Below are 12053 nucleotides of genomic sequence, written 5' to 3' on the forward strand. Positions count from 1 at the left end.
ATCCCAACACTTAGACCTTCACTCAACGTGTTTTGTTCTGATTTTTTTCCCCTCAAAGGATGATGTATTCAATCACAGCTTCATTTCACCGCCCTGTGGAATACAGAAAGCCATGCCATGACCTATAACGTAATCTCTCAGTGCATCTGGAAAGCACTCCAGCTAGTTCAGAATTTAATAAGTCACTTCTGCTTGCATTTGGCCAATGGCCGGGAAATTTTTTAATTATAGTCAGAAATCAAGTTACATCTGGCCCAATTTTCTACTACTCCGTGCAAAGAAAACAAGTTGGCAGAAAAGCAAGTCAGAAGGCACCAGGTGATCCCGACACACCTTTTATCAGGGGCAGGAGTGAGATTAGTCCTTGTCACACAGACACCGGAAACAGCACCACCTCCACGAGGCCACAGGCCCAGAGCTGGGTAAAGACCCATGGACAGCCCAGAGCCAGCCACAACCAGCCTCCCTCCAGCAGCCGTGGGAGACGTGGGCCCCAGGGCCAGCAGCAGCCACATCACTCACTGCGGCAGGAACAGGTGACGAGGTATGATGATGCCCACCTTCAGGACTGACGAGGAAAATGTCTGTAAAAACACCTTGCATTTGTGCCTGACACACAGCAGGTGTTCAATAATTGCTCCCTTTTCTTCATGTCTCTTTCGGAGTATAAATTCCTTGACCCAGAAAAGAAAATTATTCATGTTCATTTCCAACAGGAAATAGATCTATTTATAAAGTGCAGTAAGTGCTTTTGGCTGCAAGTAACAGAAACCCCCAGGAGAAGGCAATGGCAACCCACTCCAGTACTCTCGCCTGGAAAACCCCATGGGCGGAGGAGCCTGGTAGGCTGCAGTCCATGGGGTCGCACAGAGTCAGACACGACTGAAGCGACTTAGCAGCAGCAGCAACAGAAACCCCCAAGTCGAGCTGGCTTAAAATTGCAGAGGGGATCGTGGCTCACGTGACTGTGAGCCCAGAGAAAGGGCTGGACTCAGGAGGGGCGGGGGCTCAGATAAGGTGACCAGGGACCGATTTCCATATGAAATTCAGAAGGTGTTGTGCTCCTGATCCCAGGGACCTACAGTTTAAAAAACACACATAAGAAAATGAGGAACAATTAATAATCTTCCTGCTTACAGAAATTTTTGTTATTTATAATTTTCTAGATCTATAAATCGGAGAAGGCAATGGCACCCCACTCCAGTACTCTTGCCTGGAAAATCCCATGGACGGAGGAGCCTGCTAGGCTGCAGTCCATGGGGTCGCTAGGAGTCAGATACGACTGAGCAACTTCACTTTTCACTTTTATGCATTGGAGAAGGAAATGGCAACCCACTCCAGTGTTCTTGCCTGGAGAATCCCAGGGACGGGGGAGCCTGGTGGGCTGCCGTCTTTGGGGTTGCACAGAGTCGGACACAACTAAAGGGACTTAGCAGATCTATAAATACTGATGAGTTCTTAAGGTCAGAAAGAGCTACAATAAAGAGAAAGATAAGCAATAAAATGACAATGGACTGAGAGTTTTAATAGGAAAAAGAAACAGGTTTTTTCCATGCTTTCTCTTTTTTCTCTCTGCCACTTCTACAGCTCAATCCCAAAGCAGAGAATATGGAATATAGAGATTAATATTTTTAATATTTAAAAAATAACTTACAGATCTGAAGTTCAATTCAATTCACAGCAGTTTACAAGAGGGTGTGGAGAGAAGGGAACCCTCCTGCCCTGTTGGTGGGAATATAAATGGGTGCAGCCTCTGTGGAGGACAGACAGTACGGAGGGTCCTTCAAAGGCTAAAAACAGAACTACCATATGACCCAGCAACCCCACTCCTGGGCATATATCCAGAAAGACAACATTTTTAATTTAAAAAGATACAGGTACCCCAATGTTCAGGCAAAAACTATTCACAATAACCAAGCCATGAAAACAACCCAGGCACCCATCAATAGACAATTGGTTTAAGAAGATGTAGTTTGGGGGTGTGGAATGTTATTTAGCCACGTAAACGAATGAGATATTGCCATTCGTGCAACATGGATGGATCTAGAGTCGATCACACTAAGTCAGGTAAAGAAAGGCAAATATTACATGGCATCACTCATATGTGGAATCTAAGATATAATACACATCAATCTATATACAAAACTGAAACAGATGTAGGAAAGACACATGGTTTCCAAAAGGAGAAAGAGAAGCAGGGATAAAGTGGGAGTATCAGATTAATATATACAAACTACTCTACATACAATAGATAAGCAACAATGACTTACTATATAACACAGGGCTATTCAGTATCTTATAATAACCTATAATGGAAAACAATCTGAAAAAAACATGTATATGTAACTGAATCAAGCTAACACAAATTATAAATCAACTATACTTAAATTTTTTTAAAGCACATTGGATTAACTGTCTCACCAAAAATCCAGTAGTTTCATGATTCAGTTTTATAAATAACTTTTAATGAGTATGAAAAATGAGTCAGACAGGAATTCAAATAGAATTTCTCTAGCCAAAGAAAAATGTGATAGTTTTGATCGTTTTAAAAAAAAAAAAAAAACTGAAAACCACCTCTTTGGATAGGAAAAGAGTAAAAGTTTATTCCTAAAATCTCTTGTTTCTTAATGGAAGTTGGCAAACTATTTGTGGAGGAAATTAGTCAACTTTATAAGTGCTACTGAATAAAACAGCTGAAATAAGCAAATTGCTATTCTAATCTCCCAGTTGGCACCCAAATCAAACTGTTTTCTTTCTTATGCCTGTTCCAACTTAAATCTACTTGATGAAACACACATGTTTGTAGCAGCAAGTTTCAGCGGTAGATTTTTATAGCATATACATGATTCTCAGCCTAGTTTTAAAGCCCGATTCCATCAAACTCAAGGTAAATCACTTTGAAGTTAGAAAGGCCCTCAAACCAAAGGGACGAATAATCTCAAAGCGAATAGAAATATTTCACAGAATTTAATGTTTCCCGTTCTCTGAATGCTTTTCTCTTTTGACAAAACATTTTCCCCTCCATTAGAGTCAGACGGAACAATAAAAGCACATACCTAAAACCTTGAATCTGTCACCAATGGGATTATGCCACTGAAATGCGTGGATTTACCACCTCCCCCAACACACACACACATTTATTTACTTTACTCAAAGACACAATCGTCATGAAGCTCACCCCTAAATTTCTATCAAGATTTTTTTCAAGGAAAACAAAGCCAGCATCATGACTTCCAAGTTGCCACTGAAAGAAGAATCAAGTGGAAAGTCAGAGAAGAAGAATGGAATGCAGACATATACATGTAGGACAGAATATGATTTTAAGCTCTAACTACAATCCACAAGCCAGAGCCATCACATTTTTCCTGGGCTTGTTTTATTCTTCCACCTTCCCTTTCTCCGTCAAGGCTTCTACTCCTGCATCGCTCACTCCAAGCTTGTAACCTTAGAGGCAAAACAAGCCAATGCCCTCTGCCATTTATGAATCCTATCAGTCACCACGGCCAGTTGACAGCTCCCAGAAAATATCTTTCATCACCCTCGCATTGTGCCTTGCAAAACACACAGACATGTGATAAATATCTGCTGAATTAAACTCAGTAAGTAAGCATCTTCGGGTATTCTGCTTTAAAAATCATCACGAAAAATGGGCTATTTTTTTGTTTGGATCCTGATGTGAACCAATGAATTATTAAAAAAAAAAAGCTAATTCAATCGTCAGAGAAATTTAAACACAAAACTGAAGAGATTAAGGAATAACTGATAACATTTTTAAGTGTGATAAAAGCATTGTGATTATACTAAGAAATCCATCATTTATAGATACATACATAATTACTATAAGTACATAAGGCTTCCCTTGTAGTTCAGTCGGTAAACAATCTGCCTGCAGTACAGGAGACCCGGGTTCGATCCCTGGATTAGGAAGATTCCCTGGAGAAGGAAATGGCAACCCACTCCAGTATCCTTGCCTGGAAAATCTCATGGACACAGGAGCCTGGTGGGCTGCAGTCCATGGGGTCGCAAAGAGTCGGGCACAACTGAGCAACTAACACTTACTTACTTACTTACATAAGTATTTACAGGGAGGGTGTATGTCCAGGATTTGTCTCAAAATAATACAAAGTGGAGACAAAGGAGCGGGTGGGGATACAGATAAAGTAAGATAGGACATGATGATGATCACTGAAGTGGCCTAAATAGGAATTCATTGTATGCATCCCTCTATTTCTGTGTATGGTCAACATATTTTACATATGTAAAGTGGGCTTTTTTCTTACTTCAGTGCTATTAAGAGTACAGCGGAGGCAGCCAGGCGTTCTGAGTTCAAATTCTAAGCCTGGGCAGCTGGGTGCCCTTGGGCAGGTCCCGCAGCCTCTCCATGCCCCGCGTTCCTCATCGCGCGTACAGAACAGCACCTACCTCAAAGCTCTGCTGAGAAGACGCAATGAGTAACGCTCTATGCAACGTCTGGCACGTCACAAATACTTTATACGTTTGCTGTTACCGTTACCCCCACTGTCACTACTGTGACTGCTTTCTGTATTATCATTACCTATCAAGCCAACTAAGCTCAACGCTGAGAATAGAGGGGAACGAAAGCCCATTTTTTGTCTATTGAGGGTGTTTTGGTCCAGCTGGGGATTCAGGACACATAAGAAAAAGAGGAAGAAAGAACATTGGAATAAACACATCCTATGTACTAAGCATTAAACTTAAGTCTCTTCCCGGGAATTATCTCAGGAAACCCTGCAGGACCGGTTTTGCAGCACGAAAAATGGAGGTGAGAGTCGCTGCCAAATTCAAAGCCTGGGCTCCTCTGACACGCTGACAGCTGACACATCCCCATAACTAGGCAGTGTGGGGAACAGAAGCTGCAGATTCGCAAAGATGGGGGCGAGGGGCCACCACTTACTTAGCAGGGAGGTCAGGGCAGTTTTCTCAGCAAGAGGAAGAGAGCTGTGCCTGCAGGGCCAGTGGCGGACAGAGACAGGAGACCCTGGAACCAGGCGAAGGGGACGGACTGCCTGGGGTTGCCCTGAGGTTCCAATGGAAGCAGGGTCTGGAAGAGAACAGTGAGCGGGGAGGAAAGGCAGGAGGCCAGGAGGACAGTGGCAGGGAAAACAGAAAGAAGGGGCTGATCAAAAAGGCAGAAGAGAAGAAAGAAGCTCCAAACCTGATAGAACCTGACTACTAACCAGGTCAGCTTTCTCAAAAGTGGTCCTCAATTCCCCTGCACTAGGATAGCCTGGGATGCAAACTGAAAATGCAGATTCCCAGGCTCGCTCCCGGCCCCGGGAATGCAGCCCCGGAATCTGTTTTTCATGTGCTCCCTGGGTAGTCGGCTGTGCCCTGAACATGAAGAACTTCCGGGGAGACAAACAGGGAATGTCAGAGGAGGAAGTCAAAAATGACCCAGAAGTGCCGAGGCTGAAAACGCCATCAGTTTTCAGCTTGCACCCAAATAACCCATCACTGCCCCTACCCCCTCCGCACTAGGTCACCCTGTGGCCAGACCACCTTCCCTGAACACTGCTTGTCTCCCATCCACCTCTACCAAGGCGCCCAGAGCAGCTTCCACTGCTGAGCGAGGATATCTAACTCCCCTGGGCACCTCGGCCCCACAAAGTCGGGCCCCAGCAGCTCCCCGTCTCTCTAGGTTGAGGTTTCAAGCTGTCCCGGAGGAGAGCGATGGAAGTAAGTGATCATGGCTTTACACCCAGGCCTGGGGCAAGGGGCATCGGGGAGAAGAGGGGGCATCCTCCAAGCCCAGCCGGCAGGGCAGATCAGTTCTCATACATCTGTTGCTGCTGTTGTTTAGTCCCTAAGTCGTGTCCGACTCTTTGTGACCCCGTGGATTGTAGACCTCCAGGCTCCTCTGTCCATGGGATTCTCCAGGCAGGAATACTGGAGTGGGTTGCCATTTCTTCCTCCCGGGGATCTTCCCAACCCAGGGATCAAAGCCACATCTCCTGCATTGGCAAGTGGATTCTTTACCACTGAGCCAGCAGGGAAGCCCCTACATATACCTGCAAAACCCCTTCCAGTTCAGACTCCTGCACCAGAGAGCAACTATACACAGTCCTGGGCGAAGCCTCCCGCCCTTCTGCTTCAGGCTCCTCAATGTCCAGTGCAAGGGTGTTTCACTGGTGCGGCGATGAGAGGGGAGGCTAGGAGTTGACCTCTGCCACCCCAACACACGCTTACCACAAGCCAAAGCACGGACCAGCTTTTGATGACCCCCAGGCTCACCTTGCTCCATACCACTTTGAAAGCCCTATTCAATCTTCTTCTCTCCTCCTTATAATACCCCCTTTCTTCCCCACCCACTGCCTCTCCGTCTCCTCCATGAAAAATTAGCTCCAGATCTTCAAAGCATCATCAGGTGGCAAAGAATGTCACAGCTACGTCGAACAGAATCCCCAGCACTGACACCCAAGACCCTGGGATGAGCCTGAACTCTCAGTTTCTACATCGGCCCCTTTTTTATCAAGTGCCTCCTGGGTCTCTACGTGTCAAGGATTATTCACCATGTTTCTCCACAGCCCCCAAGGCTGTGTGAGGAGGGAGAGGGCTCTCTGGACGTACAGACTGGAAAGAAAGCCAACTTGGGGGCCTCACACTTTGTCCAGGGTAGGAATGCAGCTAGGCTAGTCTGACCTATCCCCCATCCAGAAACCCAGGGAGACTGCCCAGGTGCACAAGATTCAACCCTTCAGCAGCCACCAGTCTCCCCTTCCGTGTGCTCCTGGTAAAGTCATGAGCCCCAAGGGGCGCTGGGGCCAAATGCATGCAGTCTTTGGGTCTCCTACGGTGCCTGGTATCCTCGCATCATGTAATATACACAAAATGCTCCATCGATTGACATACCATTGTTTTCATAAAATGTACATTTTTCTCTCTGCTTCCCTCTGAAGTTTATCGCACAAGTCAAATAAGAGTTTCTGTTAACCAGTTTGTCAAGAAGTAAGTTTTCTGGAGAAGGAAATGGCAACCCACTCCAATACTCTTGCCTGGAAAATCCCATGGACAGAGGAGCCTCGTAGGCTACAGTCCATAGGGTCACAGAGTCGGGCACGACTGAGCGACTTGTCAATGTCAAAAGCTAGGAGGGATGGTGAATATACTTTAAAAATAATCTTGAGACCCACAAATTTTGCTCTTGTCTGACTAGAGAAAGGGCCAAATCCAGTAAGACTGAGCTCTCTGATCATTGTTGTATCAAGAACTCTAGCACAGTATCTTATATGTAGATGTAACTGTTGATTGAATTAATGGAATTGAATAAAATCTTCTTTCAATCAAAAAAAAAAAAGTTTTCTGTTTTGAGTGTTGTTGTTGTTTTGTTTTTACAATCACACAATAATATTTTTGTCATTGTTTATCTGTCATTGCAAGTTCACTGAGATAGCTAGCTGCTCCATTTAACTCTCTCTAGTGTGCTTTCGGAGAAGGCAATGGCGACCCACTCCAGTACTCTTGCCTGGAAAATCCCATGGACGGAGGAGCCTGGTGGGCTGCAGTCTGTGGGGTCGCTGAGTCGGACACGACTGAGCGACTTCACTTTCACTTTTTACTCTCATGCACTGGAGAAGGAAATGGCAACCCACTCCAGTGTTCTTGCCTGGAGAATCCCAGGGACGGGGGAGCCTGGTGGGCTGCCGTCTATGGGGTCGCACAGAGTCGGACACGACTGAAGCGACTTAGCAGCAGCAACAGCAGAAGTGGGCTTTTTCTTATCAGAGATAACCGATATTTATCTAAGGAAATTAACCAAGGCTCTTGGCCTAGGAAAATAAAATAGGCTTAAAGGAAAGTAGAACATAGGTGAGAAATAATTTATATGAAAACGTGGGGAACGTCGGGAGGTGGAAAGTATATTTTATTAGCTTTATGACCCAGAAAAAGAAAAAAGTAAAGTTTCATAGGAGCATATCTGTGCTGAAATTCTCCCACCCTGGCCAGTTTGGATTTATTATCAGATTATTTTAATCCCAAACAATTTTCAAGTAGGTGACACTTTAGGGGATGAAGCTCAATGAAACTGTTACACAAAACTGTCAAATTACTTGAACACTGGATGCCTCCTCGAAGCTAAAAGCACTTCTCCTGGAAAGGATGGCAGCCGGTTTTCAAAGTACAAGGCTGTGCACGTCTGCGTACCTGGGGAAACGATCAAGGCCCAAGGCTGCGTTTGATGGACAAAGCGGTATTGCATTGTTGTTAGACCTTTTTTAATGTACAGTGTACACCGCCTTTTACAATATTTAAAATGTGCCAAAGAATAAAACCTTCCCCCAGCGGGCATTGACAATCTAGGGGCGCGGATGGAAAGAGCCAAGGAAAACTGAGGAGGCTCTAGAAAACAGAAGGGCCAGCTCATCAGGCGAGTTTTCAGACCTGCTGGAACCGTCTCTAGCAGACGGACTCGGGAGCAACAGATACCTGTCGGCATCACTCTCACTTAGTGCTGAGAACTGTGACCACTTGCTTTGCTGTAATTTCTTGTGGGCCAAACATCTGACGACGTGACTGGGCAGGAAAAAGGAGTAGCAGAGGTGGGTGGGAAGGAAAGCCTTTTATTGTACAGTTTGCCTTAGACAGTCTCCTTCTGGACAGCCACGGCCTCTTGATGCTCGTTTAATCAAGAAAAGGAACACCTATTAGATTACTGTAGTTAAATTTATATTTTTTTTTTTTTTTTTTGCCTTGCCAGGCAGCATGCAATAACCCAACCAGGGATCAAACCTGTGCTTCCTGCAATGGGAGCACGGACACCAGGGAAGTCCTAAATTCATATTGGAAGAAAAAAATTGATTGCAAAAGCTTAAGAGAGCTCCTGAAGGTTACAGGGGAACCACAGTGGACCAGGCAGAAGTGGGTGAGTGTTTAGGAAGAAGGGTGCCCAGGAGTGGGTGGGGGGAGGCACAGAGGCTGGCGGATCTGGGGTGAAGCTCTGCACCGCCCCCTCACCTGTCTGACACTGGGTGAGACACGTACTCTCTGAATTTTAGCCTCTTATAAAATGGAGATAAGAAGAAATTCACTGAGTTTCTGTGAAGACTGAATTGCTGTTGTTGTTCAGTTGCTCAGTTATGTCCGACTCTTTTCGACCCCATGGACTGCAGCATGCCAGGCCTCCCTGTCCTTCACCATCTCCAGGAGCTTGCTCAAATTCATGTCCATTGAGTCAGTGATGCCATCCAACCATCTCATCATCTGCCGCCCCCTTCTCCTCCTGCCTTCAATCTTTCCCAACATCAAGGTCTTTTCCAATGAGTAGGCTCTTCGCATGTGGTGGCCAAAGTATTGAAGATTAAATATGTTCATGTATATACATGGCTACTTCAGAATCTACCATAGAGCGAAGGGACAGAGCTGCTGCTGCTGCTGCTGCTAAGCCGCTTCAGTGGTGTCTGACTCTGTGTGACCCCATGGACTGTAGCCCACCACCAGGCTCCTCTGTCCCTGGGATTCTCCAGGCAAGAACACTGGAGTGGGTTGCCATGTCCTTCTCTAGAAGGGACAGTAAGTAAGATCATTCTTAAGGCAACCCACTCCAGTACTCTTGCCTGGAAAATCCCATGGACAGAGGAGCCTGGTAGGCTGCAGATCATGGGATCACTTAGAGTCAGACACAACTGAGCGACTTCATTTTGACTTTTCATTTTCATGCATTGGAGAAGGAAATGGCAACCCACTCCAGTGTTCTTGCCTGGAGAATCCCAGGGATGGGGGAGCCTGGTGGGCTGCCGTCTATGGGGTCGCACAGAGTCGGACACAACTGAAGTGACTTTGCTGCAGCAGCAAACAGCAAAAGGGCCTGCTGGGTCTGGAAGGGCACAAGAACCGCATCCAGGCTCACAATGCGTGGGGTTGACCCTGCCGGGCCATTTCACTCCAGCCCTCGGGTGTGCGGGCTGTGGGTGGCAGCACCCGAGGCCAGAGCCCGAAAGGTCGAGGGGACCGGGAGGGAAGGGAGCGTGAGGAGGGCCGGGCACAGGCCCGGCTCCCAGGACTGTGAGACGACACAAACCCATCAGCTCTCCTCACTTCCGCTCCCACTGCATGAAGGGCCACCTCGGGGAGGACACGCTGGGTCCGAGGGGCCAGTCTGGATCCAATCTCCTAACCTCCAGGTCTGAGCCCCAGGTCCTCCCTCCTCCCCGCCCTACCACGCCCCGCTACTCGCCTACTCACTCACAAACCCCTTGAGGCGAGAGCTGGGGCCCAGCCCGACTGGGACAAGGATGGGGGTGCTGCCTGAGAGAACAAGGCCCCCTTCCCGCTGAACCCCGCAGCCTCGAGCAGGCGGCACTGCAGCCCCGCCCTGGAGACCCAACCGCCTCCCAGGCCCTCTGCAAGCCCTCCCCCAACCCCGGGCCCAGCACCTGCGATATCAAAGCACACAGAAATGCATGAAGCTGCGAGCCCTGACCTTTAAAATCTGGGTCTGGAACACCCTCCGTTCTCTTCAGAGTCGCAGATGAAAATATCCCAGATAGTAGCGGCAAGAGAACTGCCGTCTTCTGAACGGGCGAGCCGTCTGCGGGGCCCTGGCATGAACCACACTGGCGTCTTGCTTTCACTGCGCTTCATAGAAAAGCACCCCACCTGCTAGCACAGGCCCTCGCCTCTTCAGACGGAAAGGAAAATGAAGCCGTGACCCGCATTCCGTGAAGTTCCGTACAGTTACACGAGGGCACCCAGCCAAGGGAGGTCCTAACCCAGCCTCTGTGTACAACTCAGAAGCGAAATAAACGTTGTTACATTCTATTGGATTAGCATCAGGGGAGCAGGGCCCCACCGCCAACAGAACCCTGAGCGGAAAATAATTTCAGCTCAACTGTCTGCACGTCCAGTTTCAAGGTGACTTTGAACATCTCAAAAACCATGACTGGAATCAGCCAAATTCCACTCATCCAACAGCTTGGTATTCAGTCAGCCTCCTTGGAAACCAAGCACGAAAAATTCAGCCCTTTGCAAGATACAAGATATGTATATACTAATAATAGATCGTTATGTAAAAATAAGTAGACCGACCAAAAAAATAAAAAAGGTTCAGTTCAGTTCAGCTCAGTCGTGTCTGACTCATTGCAACCCCTTGGACTCCAGCACGCCAGGCTTCCCTGTCCTGTAGGTTAAGTGACTACATTTGTATTTTTTTTTTATTTCATGAATTTTATTTTTTTACTCCAACCGAACAGGGTCTGGTCTGAGCCCCACAGCTGCTAAATTCAGAGCAGGAATGAGAACCCTAACCCAACCCGGGCTCTGACACCACACCCAGCCTTATCACCTGGCAAAGGCTTACACACACCAGCCCAGCAAGCTACAGGGACTGCTCGGGTATTCCAAAGCCTTCCATGGAGGGCAGAAAGGGAAAGGGTACTATGTAATGAACCTCCTCATGGGTAAGACTCTAATGATAGGGTCAAGCAGTAAAAAAATAAAATAGAAAGTGAGAAGCATAAGCCTAAGCAGTTTATCACGGACACAGAATATCATTTTATTATCGAAATAAAATTAATCTGGACTTCTCAGATTTTCTTCACTGCGCAAAGAGAACCCACCTCCGAAACAGAATAATGAGGGAAAATGCAAAATCAATTTTCTTCTACCAAATATGCACTGCTCCAAATGAAAGCTGTTCATACATGCAGAGAAGGTGGCCTTTTCCCTGGAGTTCCCCAAATTCAGGTATTATGTGTTTTTACTCACAAACCTGGCAAGTATATTTCCCTGTGAGAACCCATCACAGGATGAACCCTGTGATCAGCATCCGAAGAGTCACCAAGCATGGTACCTCCCTGGTGCTTCACAAACTCTCCTGGCCACAATTAAAGCACTGAGTCAGTAAGGACTGAGGTCTTCTCCTAGATTACTGAGCAGTTTTGGAAGCCAGTGTTTTCTAAGTTGGCCCAAAAATTGTCAGAGGGTTTTCTTTGCTTTGACTCAACTCACAAACTTCCAAGGATTCAGACCACATTTCAAAGCTGTGGTGGTGAGTGCTCTCCTACCTTAAGAAGACAAAACAGATCTTTTTTCTTCCT

The 12053-nt window shown here is 46.8% G+C and overlaps 1 protein-coding gene across 3 annotated transcripts in view; it reads right to left on the reverse strand.

Annotated features, from left to right (window-relative positions):
- STOX2 (storkhead box 2) overlaps positions 1 to 12053 on the reverse strand; it is a 197572-nt gene that overhangs the window by 170877 nt on the left and 14642 nt on the right. The gene's annotated exons all lie outside the window — the stretch shown is intronic.

Source organism: Bos mutus, chromosome 27 (genome assembly GCF_027580195.1).
Source record: "Bos mutus isolate GX-2022 chromosome 27, NWIPB_WYAK_1.1, whole genome shotgun sequence".
NCBI classification, from domain to species: domain Eukaryota; kingdom Metazoa; phylum Chordata; class Mammalia; order Artiodactyla; family Bovidae; genus Bos; species Bos mutus.